This window comes from Mus pahari, chromosome X (assembly GCF_900095145.1).
Source record: "Mus pahari chromosome X, PAHARI_EIJ_v1.1, whole genome shotgun sequence".
NCBI classification, from domain to species: domain Eukaryota; kingdom Metazoa; phylum Chordata; class Mammalia; order Rodentia; family Muridae; genus Mus; species Mus pahari.
The window spans coordinates 47,686,346-47,699,353 of NC_034613.1; the positions used below are offsets into that span (position 1 = coordinate 47,686,346).

General features: G+C 39.6%; 1 protein-coding gene across 3 annotated transcripts in view; it reads left to right on the forward strand.

Annotated features, from left to right (window-relative positions):
* Fhl1 (four and a half LIM domains 1) overlaps window positions 1-13,008 on the forward strand; it is a 59,447-nt gene that overhangs the window by 14,891 nt on the left and 31,548 nt on the right. For all 3 annotated transcript variants that reach the window (XM_021187901.2, XM_029534216.1, XM_021187897.2), the window contains exon 2: window positions 6,424-6,480. The gene's annotated coding sequence lies outside the window, so the exon portion shown is untranslated. The remainder of the gene's footprint in view (window positions 1-6,423; window positions 6,481-13,008) is intronic.

The following is a 13,008-nucleotide window of genomic DNA, read 5'->3' on the forward strand; positions in this document are numbered from 1 at the left end:
GCCCTTTTGTAAGGAACCTGAATCTGACTCACAAAGGTTTCATCCTCCATGATTAAGCCACTTCCCTGCATCTTAATGTTGCCTTGTTGTTTATGTTTAAAAACGAACCTTAGAGAATATGGAAATATTCACGTTCTTCCACCAAGGAAGACCTAGAGGGCCAATAGAGGAAAGAGGAAGGGGAGTTCCTGGCATATTTAAAGCACTGGGAAAGTGGACTCTCTAGCAAAGGCACCACATGATGGGAAAGGCAGAAAGGCTAGTGGCCTCAACACTGCAGTGGAACCTTTTTTTGTAAGGTCCTTAGTTTCACCCAAGAGGGAGGAGCATTGGTGCTCCAATTCCTTAAAGGGTCTACCTAGTAATAAATGCCACACTCACTGGCCATTAAGTCCCACCACCTGAATTTTGGAGGGGGCACCTTCAAACCATAACACTCCCCATACATCACTAGACTCTCTGGCTCCCAGTGTAGCCAGTTTTGGTTTAGAGGGGAGTAACACCTGTGGTTTCTTATTGGAGTAGAACTCTAGAGGTGATGAGGTAGCTGGAGCTGGGGCTGCGAAGAGCAGGCCAGGGTCCCACTGAAAGGAATTGTGTTTTATGATAAAGACCTTGGCTCTTAGATCATGGCAGAGAAGGTTATTTTAGAGGAAGGGTATAAAACATGTGAGATGATAAGTATATCATGATTGTTTTGACAGCTACATGAAGAAGAGATGTTGCCCAACATTTAAGTCTGATGAGGAGCTAGAGAGTGGTTACCAGCACTAGGTGATCTTGCAGAACCTGGGTTTAATTCCTAGCACATACATGGGGGCTCCCAGCCGCCTGTAACTCCAGTCCCAGGGGCTCTGACACGCTCTTCCTGTCAGTATGGCTCCAGGTACACAGGTGGTTCAGAGGCAGGCCTGCAGACAAAATACAGAGAAACATAACATTTTTTAAAAGTCGGATGATGAGGACTGGAGAGATGGCTCAATGGTTAAGAGCACTGAGTGCTCTTCTGGAGGTGGTGGCTCACCTCTGATGTCCTCTTCTGGTATGTCTGAAGACAGCTACAGTGTACTTACATATAATCAATCAATCAATCAATCAACCTTTTTTTTTAAGATGGATGATGTAATCAGTCTGCTTAACAGACAGTTTGGATTGTGGAGATGGTAAGGAAGAAAAAATGTGAACGTTTGTTCGTGAAGCATTGGAAGGGTAGTGGTAGTCGTGCTTGAGGATCCAGAAGGACCAGTGCTCTGTATACAGTCCTCTGTCCTTCATGGCTTTCATTTAGCTCTAAGTTGGGGAGTGGTCTACAGAGAGTTATATAAAAATAGAAATTGTACATGCCTAAAAAGCTACCCATAGTCATCATGACAGAATGGGAAAATGCTGCTTTTTTTTTTTTTAAATGAAAGAATGCTTGGAGTTGTGGGAAAGTTGTAAACTTGGCAATGACTAATTCAGGCCTCTCAGTCAATTAAGCGAATTTTTATTTTATCATTTGTTTTACTTGGGAGCCACTGTAATGGTCATTGAAAGAACATCTATCTTCTTATTTTTAAAACACAACAAACATATCATCGGACATTAGGGCAGAGGACAAGAATGTCAAGGTTTTACCTTTTGACTTTAGCAAATATCTGTCACTCCATTTTTTTTTTCAGCATTTGAACGCGTGCCTTTGTGCACATTCTTTGGCCAGTGCCTAATAGGTCTAGTTTCCTATCTTCTATTTTAATGGCTCTTGGAATTTGTAAATATTATTCATATTTTAACATTGCAATAAAAGTGGACAAATATATTTTCTTATTCTATCTTGGCCAGAGGTCCCTGAGATTTGTGTGAAGCCATGGGTGTGGAAAGAGCTTCTCCATCTTTAGTCTTGGAATCCAGAATGGCAAGAGCGTTGTTTTCTTTCCTCCACATTCTGCTGGTTTAGAGGAAAGACACATCTCTAAACTGCATTGAAAACCTATTAGCACAAGTTCCCACTTCTTCCAGTGGAAAGCTTACAAATGCTCATTCCTCTAACTTTGGGAAATCTGTGCACTTTTTAGCTTTTGAATGAAATCAAATCTGTAGAAAAAATCTGGACTGATTGTAGCCTTAAATATGTAGCACATAGAGCAGATGACTTTAAAGGTCTGCCTGCCTCTGCCTCCCAAGTGCTGGGATTAAAGGTGTGGATAAATACATAAATATAGAAAAAAAATTTATGTAATTATTTTTTAGAGTATAACAGCATATTGTCAAATATATTACATACCTAATCTTTAAATAACAAAATGGGCTGTGGTATATTTATATGACTGAAACATACTTTAAAAGTTGCTTTGCTTATTATATTAATGCTTACTGAATAAATGGTTATGTTGCAGGTCTTATGTTGAAATTATTGAAATAAGGCATCTCTTGAGTGAATCATTTATTCTATTCTATTCTATTCTATTTATTTATTCATTTATTTTATGTGAGTACACTGTTGCTCTCTTCAGACATACCAGAAGAGGGCATCAGATCCCATTACAGATGGTTGTGAGCCACCATGTGGTTGCTGGGAATTGAACTCAGGACCTCTGGAAGAACAGTCAGTGCCATGTCTCTAGCCAGAATCATTTATTCTTAATAAATTATTTTCAGTTCTTCTAAAGGGAGCCAGCAGACATTTCAGTTATATTTATTATTGCATTTTATGGCATCATTGAAAGTATGTTTGAACGGCACATATGCCAGTGTTTCAGACTCCCACATTAACACAAGTAGGGAAATAGATAACAGGAGGGTGAATGAGAAGTCTGAGCCTACTGGTTACCATCACAAATATTTCTAATTAAGGGGATACTTGGGTTCATGCCTCTTTGATTTCTTAGGTGGAAGAGAATCTCCTGAAGAACATGATTGAGGGATGGTTGCCATGACAATCATATCCAAAGCATCTGAAAGGAGACAGTGAATCCATGGAGATCGTCCATTTTGATTGATTCACCTGGTCATTTAAGTTTATTTCAACAGACATCGTCTCTGCATTTTATTTTATTTTTTCACGTAATTCACTAAATTGATTAGCAACTTGGGGATCCTTGAAGCTTGACTGAAAGTAATGATAGAGTCATCAATGTCTATGACCACAATACTTTTGTTAAGCCCCAGTGTCTTAAACATCAATAAAATGATGTGTCAGGCTCATTAATGGCATTTCTAATTTGACTTACTAATTTGTTAGACTAGGATAAGATTATCATGATTTATTTGAAAGCATATACCCTAAAATATTCCAGTCTGCTTTAGATTACTTTGTTATTATCACATTTACCCAGTGTTTGGCTGTCCTCCTGGGTTTTTAAAACATTTTTTGCACAATATTGTTGGCACGATATTATACATTATGTCTGATCAAAGCCACAGTTATATTCTACATATGGAAAAGTGCACACAAGCAATACAACCTGAAATGATGTTAAGTGGAACACACTAGTAGAGAAAAAAAGTGAAATGAAGATGCAGATGCAGTTCAAGTCCCACTGTAAATTTTCTCCTGGTCACTGATGAGGAAACTGAATTCTGGAAGGGAAAATAGCTCCTTTGGGCTCAGTTGGACCCCAGTGAGTGCGCTTTGACTCCTCAGTCTGAACCTCTCTCTCTTCTGCCCTCTGGAGGGTGTCAGAGAACATTAGCTAAGATGCAAGGGCTTCTGAAATGAGTAGCCAGTATCCTGGTCTGCTAATAGAAGTCTTCAGCATCTTCGAACTGGTAGCCTCTTCCTAACCAGCAAGAAGTGTATAGTAGTGAGCAGGAAGAGAAGGCGTTTGTAAGGCCAAGATCTTAGGAGGGGAGCTACCTGACTTTTCAAGTAGAGAACCAAATTCCTTCCGAGTAGAACCCAGTGTGAGTTGCATCTATCTTCAGGGAATAATGAAGGGGAAGATGTAATAGCATTCGGAAGCTAGAATGTGAGGAGATGAAGTTTGAAATTAAAATTGGTTGAGTCTGATGAATATATTTGATATCAAGAATCTGCGGGAGTGTTTATAGTTATCCACATGGATAGCATTTTAACTGCTTGTCTGCTGTAAGAAGTGGTTGTGTAGCTAATACTCTTCAAGTGACAGCTATGTGCACCCTGTGCATTTGATTCTTTGCCTTGGGGGTTGGTTACTATTAGGAAGTTCAGGAGGGAGAGGTTGGGCAGCTAATGTAAGGCGGAGCCAGCGTTTCGCCCCACCCTGTGTAAATCTGGCAGCCTGTGTGTAAACCAGCTGTAACATGCTGTGTTCTTTCACAGCTGCATGAAAGGGCGTGGCACTTTCTGTGAGCAGCAAGTTCCATATGAGCAGCTGTGAGTGGGAGAGTGAGACTTTTGTATCTGTATGCCATGCAACCTACGTAGAAATAGGAAAGAAGGGCTTTGTGTTGGCCACCATGAGCCATTTAAAGTCCTCTAGCACGAACAAAATGTGACATGAAATCAATAACAATGATGCAGTATTAGATAATATTTCCTCCTGTGTAGGTGGGAAGGGGAGCAAAAGATAGTCCTTTGAGGATGCTTCTAAACAATTCCTTTTCCAACTGACACAGCTTGATGTGGCCAACAACAAAAAAGTCCTTTGAGTTTTTTTTTAATTTCTGAAATACTTTGATCTCTTACTTTTTTATTTATATATCTTTTGTTTATTTTTTTTATATCCCAACCTCAGTTACCCCACTCTCCTCTCCTCCCATTCCCTCTCCCCACCTTCCCTCTGCCCTTCTTATCCATTCTTCCTCCATTTCTCTTCAGAAAATGGCAGACCTCCCATGGATATCAACCAGACATGGTATATGAAGTTGCAGTAAGGCTAGGCACTTTCTTTCCTATTAATGCTGGACAAGGCAACCCAGTAGGAGAAAAGGATCGCTCAGGTATGCAGAAGAGTCAGAGCCAACCCCTGCTCCCACTGTTGGGAGTCCCACAAGAACACCAAGCTACACAACCATAGCATCAATGCAGAGGACCTTGGTCAGACCCATGCAGGCTCTCTGGTTGTTATTTCAGTCTATGTGAGCCCCATATGAGCCCAGGTTGAAGAACCCTGTCCTTTTTAGTCAACAGTTTGCCCATTTGGACTTCAGAATAGTTGTCCTTATCTAAGAAAGTCATCATTAAGATTTCATAAACAGGGGCTGGTGAGATGGCTCAGTGGGTAAGAGCACCCGACTGCTCTTACAAAGGTCCGGAGTTCAAATCCCAGCAACCACATGGTGGCTCACAACCATCCATAACAAGATCTGACACCCTCTTCTGGAGTGTCTGAAGACAGCTACTTACATATAATAAATAAATAAATCTTTAAAAAAAATAAAAAAATAAAAAGATTTCATAAACAGATGAATCTGTTAGTGTGTAAAATGAACTACACCAGCTCCTGTCTAGCACACACACTAACTTTAATCTGAGTCACTACCTGTTTGATAACCAGCCTGGAAGCGGTTGTGGGGGTACAGGAGGGATTCCAAACCTGGTTGCAAGCTTGGTTTATGTTTGTCCTATTCCCATTGAAACTCCCTGACAGCCTGTTCCGGGTGTGGGAACAAAACAGTTGGCAGCCGATTGTGGTGACACATACCTGTGATGCCAACAGTGGGGGAGGTGGAAGCAGGGATCCTCAGTTTGAGGCTAGCATGGATCACATGGTGAGATCCATTCTCAAGTAAACAAAACCCAAACAGGGACCTCCTTGGGGAGCTGTCATTTTACCAGGTTCCCTTTACAAGTGATTAAAAAGTAGAAAATGGGGATGTGTATGGGCTCATGGGACAGCTGCCTGGGTGTTAGGAGGACACTGTTGTGCATTGTGTCATGGATAGCAGCAGCCAGGGGACACCTGTTTTCTAGTACCACACCACCATCCATGCAGGGAAAAGCCTGCAAACTAGCCTGCATCCTAATCCTGTTGTGGGTGGGAGATAACCTCATCTCCATGGCAACAGCTAACTATTACTCTGGTGACTTGTGGTCTACACTCTGGATGGATCAGAGCCCTCCTGTGGCAGAATATTCTAAAGATGCTAAAAGAGAAAGGAAGAAAGGTTCAACTAATAAATCTATTCTAAATGACTGAATCATTTGTTTTGATTACCAGAGTGATTGCCAAATGTTAATTTAAAACTGAAATAGGCCATGAGCTCACTTCCCTAACAATGCTGAGAGTTTGAGCTAATACAGCTTGATAATGAGGGAGCCAGCTCCACTGCCAGGGCTAACATTATATGGTAAACAGACATTTGGAGAAGTATGCAGAACATCTTGGCTGGTCTCCCTTAGTTCTTCTGGTTGTAAATACAAAGGAGAATGTGTTGCTATGAGTCTTTTCAAAGGAAAATAATTTTTTAACTGATGACTTTTCTTCTAAAAAGGTAATTTTGCTATTTTTTTCTTCAATTTAGGCAACTGGTAGCTGTTCTTAGCTGTGCCCAGCCCTTCTGGAACACATCCTGTGTAAGGTGAGAGTTATTAATTGCTATGGGTTCCTACGCTGATCTCTAACTTTCCAATTCTGAGCATTGTACAATGTATTTTATTTCTTTGAGAAGTGGAAGATTTATCTTAATGGACCCAGCCAATATCACTGCTTACCCTGACTACGAGCTCTCTGGGGAGTGCCTTTTCTAGCAAAAAGCTCATTTGCTTTGAACTTGGGAGCATAAAAGTAAAAAGTGGCAGGTGCCACCGCGGAGAGCAGAGACGCTGCATGGGACGATGACCACTGCTCTGAGTAGAAGGGGACTCCCCATAGTGACTGTACATCAAGTACAAAGACACTTCCTGTCCTGGGTGAAAGGTGTCAGGCCACTGTCAAACCACAGAGTGTTTCTTCTGGGTCACAATAGCCTGAGCCAATGTGCCTTTTTTTTTTTCAATTTGCCTTCAAGTTTAGAAGAAGCCATGCTATATTGGTGCATTGTAGCCACACTGCCTGGCCATTCATCTGCTATACACATTGACTAGACATCCTCCGCTTCCTTCAACTAGGGGCTGCTTTATGCTCTGTGATAATCCAGGCTTCCTTATTTCCCCTCGAGAGACAGGACATCCATCTGTAAATATAACCATCTAAGAGAGGTCTACTTTAGGTACAATGTAGAAATGACTGCTTTCGCTTGTCCCCCAGTCTCTGACTTATTCAAGGGACATGATACTTGGGAGCACTGTACTTGTCAAGATTGCCAGTTTCATATATAAGAAGGTGCCATTGCTGTGGATTCACTGAGCCCCATTGTGCACCAAGGCAGGAGTGTTATGACAAAAGTCAGGTACTTTGGATCTGATGTAGGGAAACCTTAGATAATTTTCTCTTCACCAGGTAAGGAGACTGAACATTGCTCTGTAAAAAATTACCCACTTACGCTCTGATCCTTGAGCCTGCAACTTTTGCTTCCTCTGTAATAAGCAGGTATGAACAAGTAGGTGATACTGTTGGAGCAACAGCTGTGCCTAGGACCAGAAACCACCAAAAGAGAAGAAATGGAAGTTCTGCATTTAATACCCTATTTTTAACGTTATTTAGGGTCGAATTAAACCATTCAGGAAAATGGAGTTTGCAATTTCCACAGGAGGATGGTTGAAATTTTAAAACGATGTGTCCCTTTTAAACTTTATACAGCATTTATCTTCCACAAAGTTTATGATTGTAGGAATTGATATTATTCTATTTGGCTGCCTTCAGTTTATAAAATTATTTGGAACACAGTTGAGCACAAAATACAAAAGACTTATGTGTATGGGTATTTTTGTCTGCAAATGTGTCTGTACAGTCCCTGAGGAAACCAGAAGGGGGCACTAGATTCCCTGTAACTGGATTTACAATCTCTTGTGAGCTGCCACGTGGGTGCCTATGAAACCTGGCTTCTTTAGAAAAGCAGCTAGCACCCTTAATCACTAAGCAATCTTTCCAGCCCTCACAACATAATTGTTAGCAGACACATGAGCTGGGTAAAATAGGACCACTCTGATTTGTACTGTAGAAATGATAATATTGTTAATGGATTGAATGCAATTTATATTTAGGAAATATTTGTGTAACTGCCATATGGTTATTTTCATTATTGATTTGGCAGGTTTTTTTTTAATATTCACCAAACTAAATTCTCAAAGATAGTAGTCATAATGATTTGATGTGTGCCATGGATATTGCTGTTGATCTCTCTCTTGGCATCCAAGTAGTCAGCATGCGAATCTGCACAGATGGATTACACAGACTTAAAAGAGTTTAGAACTCTTGTATCTAGAGCCATGGTCTCAAACTGGTAAGCTGGATCTGGCACACAGAGGTGTTCTTTTAAAATGCTAGTGAGTTGCCAGCCTTGAAAAATTGAGAGATTTCACACTCTTAAACATCCACATTTCCCATGTCTTGAAATACAGGAGATTTGGCACCACAAACCTTGTGTTCCCACTCGGCTATAATAGGCCGCAGCCAAATTGCTGCTGCTCTTGCAGAGAGCACAGGCTGCGAGAGACTTACCACAGCCTCCAACCTTCCCTGCGCTCTTCTTGACACAAAGGGTGGGAGCCTGTTGCCATTACTAGAACACTGTGCTCACATAGGCAAAGGCTTCTCAGTGTCAATTCAAGATAAGATTGGGTGTGAAGTTCAGATTACCCTGTCTTGCAGATCACTTGGTTTATTTTTCTGGGCTGAGCCATGTTCATTGTAAGGGCGTGCTTAAGATTCATCTTAAGTTGTCAAGCAAACCCTAATAGGGGAGGGATACTTACTGATGGTACCTGATTAAGAAGAGGAATATCTGAGCAGTATCTTCTTACAAAGGCTTGCTTAGGGTCAGTCTTTCTCAGATACACCTCAGTTCCTTTCTGATTGTAACAGGGTAGCTTAAAAACACAACTAGTTTTCATACAGTATACCACATGTAGAGGGTAAAGAAAACTTGTTGAGATAAAGAAAGCTTGTTTGAGATTTTATTCTAAGTTATATTTTCTAGTAAAATATTATTTATGCTAGAGCCCAAAAATTATGAATTATGGACAAGAACTTTACATTTAATTATCAGAGAACACATTTATGTTGCTCTTAGGATCCGTTGAACATAAGACTGCAGAAAATCAGCTAATTATCAAATCCCTAAGTGAGCAATAATCATGTAAGTTGTAATAAGGTGAAAGAGTCAGAAAAGAAGAAGATAGTTTTCTTTTCTCTAACTCTACCATGAAAAAGGTAATTATAGCCCAAAGGAAACCGTGCCCAGAAAATTTGCCACACAGATAAAAGATAATTTTGGCATTGTATACAGAAATCATTCAAGTTTTTGAGTTTCAATGTTTGCTTAGTAATGCGAAAGAATATAGCTAGCAAAAACTTACAGTGCAGGCTGCAAAATTACATATATATATTATATATATATATATATTATATATATATATTTTATATATATATATATACTATATGTATATGTATAATGGTTATAACCATGCAAGGTGATATGGATGTATGTACAAGAACCAGAGGGCACATGGATGAATGTAAATACTACTTTATTTGAGATTTCATGATGCTTATTCATTTTAACATAAGCTCGTACTCTAAGGCTGAGAATCTGATGCTTTTAACTACTTTACACATCATGAAATATTCCTGTTTATCACAAGGTAAGTAAATAACTATTTGGTCTTGGCCAGTACTTAAATGTGGCATTCCAATGGTATAGGTCTTTCTTGTGTACTTTGTACCAGCTCAGATTCCTGTTTCTCATTCTTCTCCTGTGTTCTTGGTGACCCCCATGACAAAGGACATGTATTTTGTTTTGGAGCTTCTTGTTGATGTAGGCTGACTCGTCATGTGTAAAGGTCCAGTGTGCCCTGGGGAAGGGTCTTAATTATGTTCTCACAGGAGGGCAGTATCAGCCCATCATCTCTAGGCCTTCGCAGAAGCCTACGAAAGTTACTTTCAGGGTAATGGTCTTTTCTCAGTGCCCCTTCCCTTCATCTATCTCTCTTTCAGATGTACTTGTGTCTAATTAGGTCAGGTACTTCATGTCTGTTTTTCTTTCTTGACATGGTTTTCCTCTGGCTTTGGCAGCACATATTTTCCCCATATGTCATTGCCTCTAGAGCTTCATGCTGCAATCATTTTTCAAGGGGAATGGAGAGCACATTGCTGGAGGGGGCGGATAAGTCTTGCCTTCCTTGCTTGCCCTTTACTTGAATGAGCAACTCATATTTCTTTTGGGTCTAGTTCTGTTTGGTTTTGGAGTCTTCACAGTCCGTTATGTTTGGACTAAAAGATACTTAAGTAAAAATAATGGTAAGACACAGATATGTCTGCAGCACATTTGTTAAGGTTACTGGTTTATTTATCTCCCCAATCTCTATGGCAACTGAATCCGAGTCTGGGATTTAATGGACTTAACTTTGACCTTCTGTAACATCTCTTAACTTTTCCCAGCCTTTTACTGAAAAGGAATTCATTTTCACTTGAGGAAAGAAATACACGTCACTTACAGAAAGAGTCCTATTCGGGCTCTCAAAAGTTGTCTCTGTAAAGGCTTTGGGTTTTTTCAGCCTAAAATTGTATTTTTTTAAAAAAAAGTGTTTCATGTAAATAAGTATCCTGTGTGTGTGTGTGTGTGTGTGTGTGTGTGTGTGTGTGTGTGTGTGTGTACGTACTATGAGTTTTCTTGGTGCCCTCAAAAACCAATCAGATCCCTCCAGAACTAGAGTTACAGACTTCAGGTTGCTATGTGGATGCTGGGAACTGAACTCAGGTCCGCAAGATCAGCCAGTGCTTTTATCTGCTGAGTCATCTCTTACATTCCCAGAACCTTTGATTTTTATAGTCTTCAGAGTATACATCACACTTAACAACACACACACACACACACACACACACACACACACGTATGTGGCACTACAGGTGTCAAAAGAACAGTGTTCTTTTTTTTTTAAAGATTTACTTATTTATTATATGTAAGTACACTGTAGCTGTCTTCAGACACTCTAGAAGAGGGAGTCAGATCTCATTATGGATGGTTGTGAGCCACCATGTGGTTGCTGGGATTTGAACTCCGGACCTTCGGAAGAACAGTCGGGTGCTCTTACCCACTGAGCCATCTCACCAGCCCAGTGTTCTTTTTTGTGAGCTAAAGTTCTTTTTTGTCATTGTATTTATGAACATATAAGAGAGTTTATTGTAAGAATATTAAATCAAAGAGAACACCGATTACACATTTTTGATATTAATTATTTATTTTTAAAATGATCTCTTATCATCATAGAATTAGAAATTTACATGCCCACAAATTATCAGACTATGTCTCAGAGTTTAAATTGTTAAACATCATCATAGTAGTACGTAAGAAAGATTTAGTTTGACCAGTATTTCCATAGAAGTCAGCTTTGGATACCAACATTCAAATCCAGCATTTCATCTGTACCTGACTCATTAAAGACAAGAATATCTGTCTGACAAAGTTAGAGGCAAGCCATGTTGGATCCAAGTTGGTTTAAATGTTCACATAGCACTTTTTCAGTCTCTTCTGTATGGTTGCAGGACATTTACAGAGACATTCCAGTTTAAGGAAATGCAATATTTTTTTTCCAAATCCTCTTTACGATATCATTATATCAGTTCAGTATAGGACATTCAAGATTTTTTTCTCACGACACTGTTGTAACCTGCTCCCTCACAATGCAGACCATAACCTTGTCAGTACATCTCAATAGCTGTAGGAAAAGTTTCTGTCTTATTGACTACCTATGTTGGCAGACTATCTCTGATGTAGGTTAGATGTTTCAGGGCATACATCATGGAAATGCAATACTTTATCCAAATTGAAGTCATAGTGTATTACTGTAAATCTAGTGTATAGTGTATAGTGTATAGTCTACTTATGAAAAGTGTATTTTGTAAATCTTGTCACCTTCTCTAAGAACAAACTCATGGGTGAATTTCCCTTAACATTAATAAGACTTGCAACAAAGGATATGGCAAGGGAGGTCACCTGTGTCCTTCTGACCTTACTCTGCAAGCATCAAGTACAACTGAAGTCCAATATGAATTGGTAAAATCAAGAACCTTTTGTGAGATATCAAGTATGCATAGACATGGAGGTTGTTTTATGATCTTCTCTCTCATCACCTTTTCTATTAATAGGCCCAAGGCTTGAGAAGCAGTAACAGATGCTCATCTGTGAGCGATTCACACTTGTGCGATGTGTACTCTTTAGTTTCTAGAATGGAAACCTTGACTCACATATCTAAGGAAATGTATTAGGTCAAGTTCATAGGTATATCATATACATTTTGTTCTGGCCACCATGAGAAGAATGGCTGAGGTCACAGCTTTTAGGCAGATCACGGATTAAGGCTGGAAGCCCCCAGCAACACAAAGAATGAACAGTATAGCTGAGGTCATCATTATCATTATTAGCCCATCTACTTTTTGTCACATGTTGAAAGCCCAATGTGGTGCACTGATAATTGTTCCAATTGCTCTGCTTAAGACAGAACTAAGAATGAAGCCAATTTAAAGAGAAGTGGATGAATTCTATAGAATGACTTTTGAAGAGTGGCCACATTTTCTTGTCCTGTCAGCCAGATAATCTTCACACCCCATAGACCATCTCTCACTGATGATGGCAAATTATTGGATTAGTGGTTTCTTACTAGACTGTTCTTAACCTGAAAAGAAAAGCTAAGGTTCATAGGAGTTTGGTGTTAATTTGTGTACTTCATTGAATTTGTAAGCATCTTTTAAACCATGAGAGTTGTATGTGTGATATAATGATTTCTATACATTAAGATTCTGAAAAATAATTCACTGAAGGTATCCTATGTGTTTCTTACCTAGAACCAGTAGAGATTTGACGTTGACATTTGCATAGACAATTGTTAGTATATGGTGACTAGGAGATTTTGGCTTTATAATTTTTTTATATGTGTGTAAGTGTGATGGCTAGTCTTAGTTGTGGTATTTTGCCTGTGTGTATGTCTTTGAACCTGTGTCTACAGAGGCC